We start from the raw sequence: 7,679 nt of genomic DNA, 5'->3' as shown, positions 1-7,679 counted from the left end.
TTTTTTTTTTTTTTTTGAGACATGGTTTCTCTGTGTAGCTTTGCGCCTTTTCCTGGAACTCACTTTGTAGACCAGGCTGGCCTCGAACTCACAGAAATCCGCCTGCCTCTGCCTCTCGAGTGCTGGGATTAAAGGCATTCACTACCACCGCCCTGTGGAATACGGTTTTCTTAGTGACCAGGACAGTCACCGGGCACAGTCACCCTTGGGAGCCAGAGGAGCTGCAGTGGGGAGGGGAGCCTAGGGAAGAACCAGGGCATGACTAGGACCTCACCCTCTCTAACAAGCACAATGCTGCCCTTGGGAAACATCACTCTGGGGACTGGAGTCTGTAAGCCAAGCAGAAGCAGGAATGAACCCTTTGTTCCCACAGCGGAAGAAGAAAAGCACCGGCTGGCTGGGAGACCTCCGCTCACCAGTGCTGGGGACATGGCGGATAAGAGCAGTTAGAGGTTGTAGAAGGAGCTGGAGTCCATCCCCGGCAAGAGCTGTTCCCTGGGCACAAGCGTGTGCCGGAGAATATACACAAGTTAAGGAGCACGGGTGACAAGCGGTGTGAGTGTGTAAGGAGCACAAGCGGTGTGAGTGTGTAAGGTGCACAAGCGGTGTGAGTGTGTAAGGAGCACAAGCAGTGTGAGTGTGTAAGGAGCACAAGCAGTGTGAGCGTGCCCTTGTCCAGGCGTCAGTGGGATGAATTGGCCCGGTGGATCTAGTCCATTCAGTTTTCTTCCAGTCCCTCTGGTAAGGAAGACTTCGCTGTTGCCTCCCTCCACCCAGCTGCATGTGCTGTGAGAGATCACGACAGAGGCTCAGATGGAGTTGTGGAAAGGCAGAGCTTGTCAGGCCCAGCTGAGGGTTGTGGTGGCCTTGGAGCTCACCAAACTGGGAATGAGTGATGGCTTACTCTTGACTTCCAACCTGATCGGATGGAGAGGTGACTGGGGGTCAGTAACGTGTCCTCTGGGTTTGTCTGTGACGACTTTTACCTACTGAATGGCTTAGTCCATTGATGGATTCAAAGTAGACTATGGATAAGCCTGGCATGGTGGTGTACGCCCTTAATCCTAGCACTTGGGAGGCAGAGACACAAGGATCTCTGTGAGATGGAGACCAGTCAGGCCAACCAGTGAGACCCTGTCTTAAAAAACAAAATTAGACTATTGAGCCAGGTGTCGGTGGTGGTGTACATCTTTAATCCCAACACTCGGGAGGCAGAGACAGGAGGATCTCTGAGTTCAAGACCAGCCTGGTCTACAGAGCGAGTTCCAGGATGGCCAGGGCTACACAGAGAAACCTTATCTTGAAAAACAGAAACAAAACAAAAATTAAGACTGTTGGGTGGTGGCGGAATTGTGGACAGGCTGGAGGATGTAGGTCACTGGGGCTGTGTGCCTGGGGATAGATGTCGTGCCTGGCCTCTCCCAGTCCCTTCTACACTCCTGCCTCTGTCTACCGTGAGAGAAAGAGCCTCCCCTTCCACACTCCACGAGGCCAAGAAGCCATGGATTGAACTCTCCGAAACTTTGGACCCAAATAAACCTTTCCTACTTTATGTTGTCTCTCTCTGGAATTTGGTCACAGCAACGTGAACACTAGTGGAGAGTAAGGTCTAGGTGTTTTCTACGAAATAGTCCTCTTCCTTCTTCTAGGAAGAGCCTGGCGAGGATGAATTAGATCACACTAGCTTCTCCCTTTCCTAGTACAAGCCCTGGAAGCATATTCTAGTCTAGATCAGGGCTGGGCAAACCAGAGCCAGTGGGCCAAACCCAGCTTCTACATGTTTGTTTAAATAAAGTTTTACTGGGACAGCCCTACATACTTGCTAACATTATTATGGTTGCTTTTCTCATACCAAGTTAAAGAGCTGAGATAGTCACTGAAAATCCCAGAACATTTGCTGTCTAGACTAGATAGAACATTTCTTTTTTTTTTCTTTCTTTTTTAAATAACTTTTTACTATTTTATGTGCATTGGTGTTTTGCCTACATGTAGGTCTGTGTGAGGGTACCAGATCCCCTAGAACAGGAGTTACAGACAGTCGTGAGATGCCATGTGGGTGTTGGGCATTGAACCCTGGTCCTCTGGAAGATCAGTGGGTGCTCTTAACCTCTGAACCATCTCTCCAACCCTAGATAGAACATTTTTGACCCTTGCTCTGCTCATAATTCAAAAGCATCATGGGTATTCCGAGCATTTCTGGGAATCCTGGGTAGTCTAAATGACCAAGACTATTTTCATAATGTACATACATATATTACATAATATCCAAGATGCACTGGCTGTTCTTCCAGAGGACCCAAGTTTGATCCCAGCACCTACATGGTGGCTCACAAGCATCTGTAATTGCAGTTTCAGGGGATCTGACACCATTTTCTGGTCTCTATGGGCACCGCGTGTACATGTGCACAGACATACTCTAGGCAAGACGCCCATATGCGTAATAATTTTTAAAAATGAATAAAATTTTAAAATAAACATCTCTAGCCGGGCAGTGGTGGCTCACGCCTTTAATCCCAGCACATGGGAGGCAGAGCCAAGTGGATCTCTGTGAGTCCATGGCTAGCCTAGTCTACATACAGAGTGAGATCTAGGACAGGCACCAAAACTACACAGAGAAACCCTGCCTCAAAAAAACATAAAAAATAAAATAAAATAAAATAAAAAACAAACAAAAGAAGAAAACTAAAGGAGAAATAAATTAGCATTAAAGAAAAAGAATACAAGATGCTACAGGCCTCATCCCTCTCTTCTTTCCGGTCCTCTTCTCTCCCTTTCGTTATTTGTATTATTTACATTTGTGTTTGCGCATGCCATGGCGCACACATGGAGTCAGAGGACAACGCATGAAGAGTTGGTTCTCTTCCCACCAAATGAACTCCAGGGGTTGAACTCGGGTGAGTGTGGTGGCAAGAGGCCCCCCCCCCCCGCCACCACTGAGCCAGCCCACCAGCCCTCTTTCCTGCTGTTGTTGAGACGGGTCGTCCCTAAATAGCACAGGTCAGCCTTAACTCGGCAGAGTGCTCTGGACTCTTTACCTAAGCATATCCCACTGAATGACCCAAAACTGTCCACCCCACCTCTCGGGAATGTGGGTGTGGTGTTCTCTAGATTGCTTCCTGCTGTCTGGGGGCAACGACATCTCTAGGGGACCCTGATCAAATTGAAATAATGGTCCGAGTCCTAGGGGAGCTAGTCCTATCTTTTGTGTCCAGTCTCTGAGGAACGGGAAAGTGCGGGGCTTATCTGAAGTCCTGGCTGGAGTAGTACATGAGGTTGGACCATCAGCTAGCTGCCTTGAAACTGTCCTGAGCAGTTTGTAGTCCAAGGCTGATCTTTGAGCGGTGTTTGTCAGCTTAGCGGTGTTACGACAATCCAAGTGGAATCGTTCTTGTGGGGCCCCATCATCCTTTCGGAGACCTCAAAGGTCACTGTCAGGAATGGTCACGGTTCACGGCATAAAACTTAAATATTTTAAATGTCATATGCAGCCGATCTCAGAGAAGTTAAAGGACCACAATTTGTTAAGTGCATCCAGGGTACACAAACTTAATTCCTAGTTACCTGATAGAGACTCAAGCCCAAAAATCATGTGCAGGAAGCTAGATTAAGCCTTTTTCTAGAATTAGTGCTCTATATGACCACAGAAATAAGACTGACAGAAGCCCCAAACTGGAAGAAGCTGTTGTGGGATTCTGCAAATCAGATTTAACAGTGAGCAATTTGTTAGGCATTACCAGTAGAGGGCGCGACAGGAAGCCACGGACCAGAGGAGAAGGGCAGTCTGCCAAACCGCCGTGGTGTTGACAGGTGTTTATCCCCTGTCAGCTGCGCGTGACTCAAGTTTCCGGCTTTTTCTCACTCTCAGAGTCAACTTCTATTGCACCCCTTCCAGATGCTAGCACCCTGAGTGTGATAGTACACCCTGTAATTACAGCACCTGGGAACCTGAGGCGGAAGCCTGGTGAATTCAGGGTCTGCCTGTCTCAAAATAAATACACGAACAGGGTTTGGGTTGTAGCTCAGTTGGTAAACGCTTGCCTGCTGTAAGTAAAGCTCTGGGTTCAATTCCCCAACACCACATACACCAGGTATAGCAGCGCAAACCTACAACACCAGTACCCAGGAGGTAGAGGCAGGGGGATCAGAAGGTCCTCTTTGGCTGTACGGTGAGTTCAAGGCCATGTAGGCTATGTGAAACCTCGCCTCAAAAATAGATAAAAAAATAAGGCCAATGAGATGGCTCAGCAGATAAAGGCACGTGCAGGGAAAGGCTGGAGCCCCTCCTTTCACGTAAAGATGGATGAGAGAATCAACCTCACAAAGTTGTCCTCCGACCGCCACATGTCTGTTATGGCTTGAGTACACTGCCATCATGTACACATCACACACACACACACACACACACACACACACACACACAAAGTAAATATATACATTGATTAAAAAGTAGTTACGTTTTTATGCCCCCAACTGGACTCCTGAGTGATAAGACAGCCAAAGTGACATTCTATGGGCATCTGACCTGCCTCCTAACCAATAATATATGGAATAGCATCTTTTCTTCTTCTTTTTTTAATTTGTTAGTACTGTCCTTTTAAATAGGAAAACTGGCTGAGTGTGGTGGCACACGCCTTTAACCTCAGCACTCAGGAGGTAGAGGCAGGAGGATCTCTGTGAGTTCAAAGACATCTTGGTTTATAAAGCGAGCTCCAGACAGTCAGGGCTACAAAGTGAGGCCCTGTTAAAACCAAAACCAGAACCAGGGGAAAATGTAGTGCCGTAATGAACATGCAGATCCACACAGCTCTGGCTAGTTGACTGTTCACTTGGTGTTGGCATGATTCCAGAAACAAACTCGGGCCTCTGAGAGCAGAGCATCATGGATCTGACCTCTGGCATGGAGATAACTAGAGGTACCTGTCTGTATGCACACTCTCTGCGGAACAGCTCCCCTCTTGCCGAGACGAAGACACACGAACAAAATGGCAGCCAGGCAGTGGTGGCACACGCCTTTAATCCCAGCACTCGAGTGGCAGACGCAAGTGGATCTCTTAGCTTGAGGCCAGCCTGGTCTACACAGGGAGTTCCAGGATAGCCAGGGCTACAAAGAAACATCCTTGTAAGAGCTGCTTCTTTAATCAGGATGTGATCATGTGTGTGGAGATTGTCCCAGCCAACTTACCAGAAAGTTATGCAATTTTCAGGGAAAATCAAATACCATGAAAGGTTGTTTTAGAAGATAAGAGAGAGGATGGACTTGCCTTCATAGTGGATGGCACATCGTCTTCCTCACCCAGTTAAGTACATCTCTCCAAACTCGCCATCATTATAATCTGTGTCCAAATAAAGCAGAAGACAAGCTGCTTATTTTAAAATCTATTTTTATCCACACTCAGAGTCAAACTGTTTTCTCAAGCTTCGCCTAAGGTATAAACAAAGCCTTGGCTGGGCCAGCCTTTGGGTTCTGCTAGAGACACTAGTCAGGGCAAAAATGGATAGATGCTTCTTCATCTCACTTCAGACAGCATGCTCTTTATTACTCCAGTTGTATTCCACGAGCCAGTCTTGATTTTTAAAAATGTAGGGCGCTGGAAAGAGGGCTCAGTGGTTAAGGGTACACGTTGCTTTTCCAGAGGACCCTGGTTCGATTCTCAGCACTCACATGGCAGCTCACAGCTGTCTGTAACTCTGGTTCCAGGGAACCTGACGCCTCTTCTTCTGGCCTCCCGGGGCACCGGAACATAGAAAGATATACAGGCAAAACATCCATCCACATAAAATAAAAATTAAAAATTTTTGAATTATCTGGGCAGTGGTGGTGCACACCTTTAATCCCAGCACTCAGGAGGCAGCGTCAAGTGGATCTCTGTGAGTTTGAAGCCACCCTGGTCTACAGAGTGAGTTCCAGGACAACCAGAGCTACACAAAGAAACCCTGTCTTGAAAAAACAAACAAAATTCAATTAAAAATAAATGTCAATTGTGGAATCCATCAAAGTTCTTAAAGGCCCCCAGAAACCCCATTCACACTGGAGACTGATCCCCCAAATTAAGACGATTGTTGGGCTTTGTTCTTTATGGCTCTGGGTTGGCAGAGGATTGTGGCAGAGATAACTCTTCCTTTCCTGGAAGCTTGGACAAAGAGTATAAACTCAGGAAAGATGCACTTGGCCAATCCCCTTGGATCCTCTTGAAGATGGAACAGAAAACCCCCCAATAATTGTTATGCTCTGTTACATCACAGCACCAAAGCCATGGAGAAGCTAGGCATGGTGGTACATGCCTTTAATCAAGACCAGCTTGGGGGGCATAGTAAGTACCAGGCCAGCAAAACAAAACAACAAAACCAAACCAAACAAACAAAAATAAAAAACAAAAAAAACATGGAGAGGAATTACCCTGGCAGGCTCTTCAGTCTTGCATTCTCCTGCCCTGGGCGGCCTCCTTCCCTGTCCTTTCCCAACCAGCCAGGGCTCACAACTTTTTCAGCGTCCATCTACAGTGAAATACGACTATCTTCTCTTTTCCGGTATGTTTTCTTGGCCTCTAAGGAACCCCAGAAGCCTGTTTTGAATGACTCAAGACCAAGTGTGGTGGCACAAGCGTTTTTAGTCCCAGCACTCTGGAGACAGAGGCAGGCAGATTTCTGAGTTCAAGACCAACCTGGTCTACGTACAGAGTGAGTTCCAGAACAGCCAGGACTACATAGAGAGACCCTGTCTCAAAACAAACAAACAACAACAAAACCTAACTCTGAAGGGGAAAAATAAGCTGAACAATTCATGGAAGTGGTTTCTGAAGAGACAGAGCTAAAAGGAGTGAAAAATAAATTTCTACAATAATTAAAAACTCCCCCTAGGCATGGTGGTGCCATTGTACTTGAGAGGTAGAGGCAGGAGGACTGAGCAACCTCGTCTCAAACAAAACAAAACAAAAACCGTGCAGATAATTAACACATTAAAAAGACTTTCCTCGCCAGCACTCACTTCTCCTAGTAATGCATCATCATCCTCTTGCCCCGAGTCTCTGTGGTTTGAAAGGGGCTAGCCTGGGCTTCGATGGGTGTGGTGTGAGCAGATGTCCTCTGCCCCATTTGCTACTTTTCTTTTTTCTGGAGAGTTTTAAAGTTTGTGCTGTTCTGATTTGGCCTCCGGCAGCCTCTGGTGTTAGAGGTTTATATTAGTCTAGCACATGAATCATCCCCACCCCCTTTTATTTAAAGTGATTTATTGCTTCAGTGCACAAGACAAACGCTGCTGGAGCAGAGGCTGTGGATGACTCAGATTTCCATCTGGGTGGAAGGACCCAACACGGTTAGTCTCATAATAACAAGCCCGTCAGTGGACTCGGCTCTATCAGAATCAGATGGAATTTAACATTCTCCTTTTTCTGTTCCTCTCAAGACGCTGTGGACAGTGACTGCTTTCTTCTTTATTTTTTTTTAAAGATTTATTTATTTATTATGTATACAGAAGAGGGCACCAGATCTCATTACAGATGGTTGTGAGCCACCATGTGGGTGCTGGGAATTGAACTCAGGACCTCTGGAAGAGCAGTCGGTGCTCTTAACCTCTGAGCCATCTCTCCAGCCCTGCTTTCTTCTTTAAACAGTACCGATCCTCAGGGAGATCCAGGGCAAGGCCTTTGGACTTAGAGATTCTCAAGATTTTATTGCCAGTC

General features: G+C 46.8%; 1 long non-coding RNA gene across 2 annotated transcripts; it reads right to left on the bottom strand.

Moving 5' to 3' along the window:
- Window positions 1–3,462: 3,462 nt before the first annotated feature.
- Window positions 3,463–7,166, bottom strand: LOC131897378 (uncharacterized). 2 transcript variants are annotated; one of them, XR_009375665.1, is made up of 4 exons: window positions 6,986–7,166; window positions 5,183–5,333; window positions 4,918–5,101; window positions 3,463–3,903 (listed from the first exon to the last, which is right to left on the bottom strand). It is a non-coding gene; the product is annotated as an uncharacterized LOC131897378 (long non-coding RNA). The 2 variants fall into 2 exon arrangements; XR_009375664.1 differs by having other exon boundaries at window positions 4,918–5,333.
- Window positions 7,167–7,679: the final 513 nt, after the last annotated feature.

Source organism: Peromyscus eremicus, chromosome 22, assembly GCF_949786415.1.
Source record: "Peromyscus eremicus chromosome 22, PerEre_H2_v1, whole genome shotgun sequence".
Classification (NCBI taxonomy): Eukaryota; Metazoa; Chordata; class Mammalia; order Rodentia; family Cricetidae; genus Peromyscus; species Peromyscus eremicus.
This window is presented reverse-complemented; position numbering and strand designations above follow the sequence as displayed.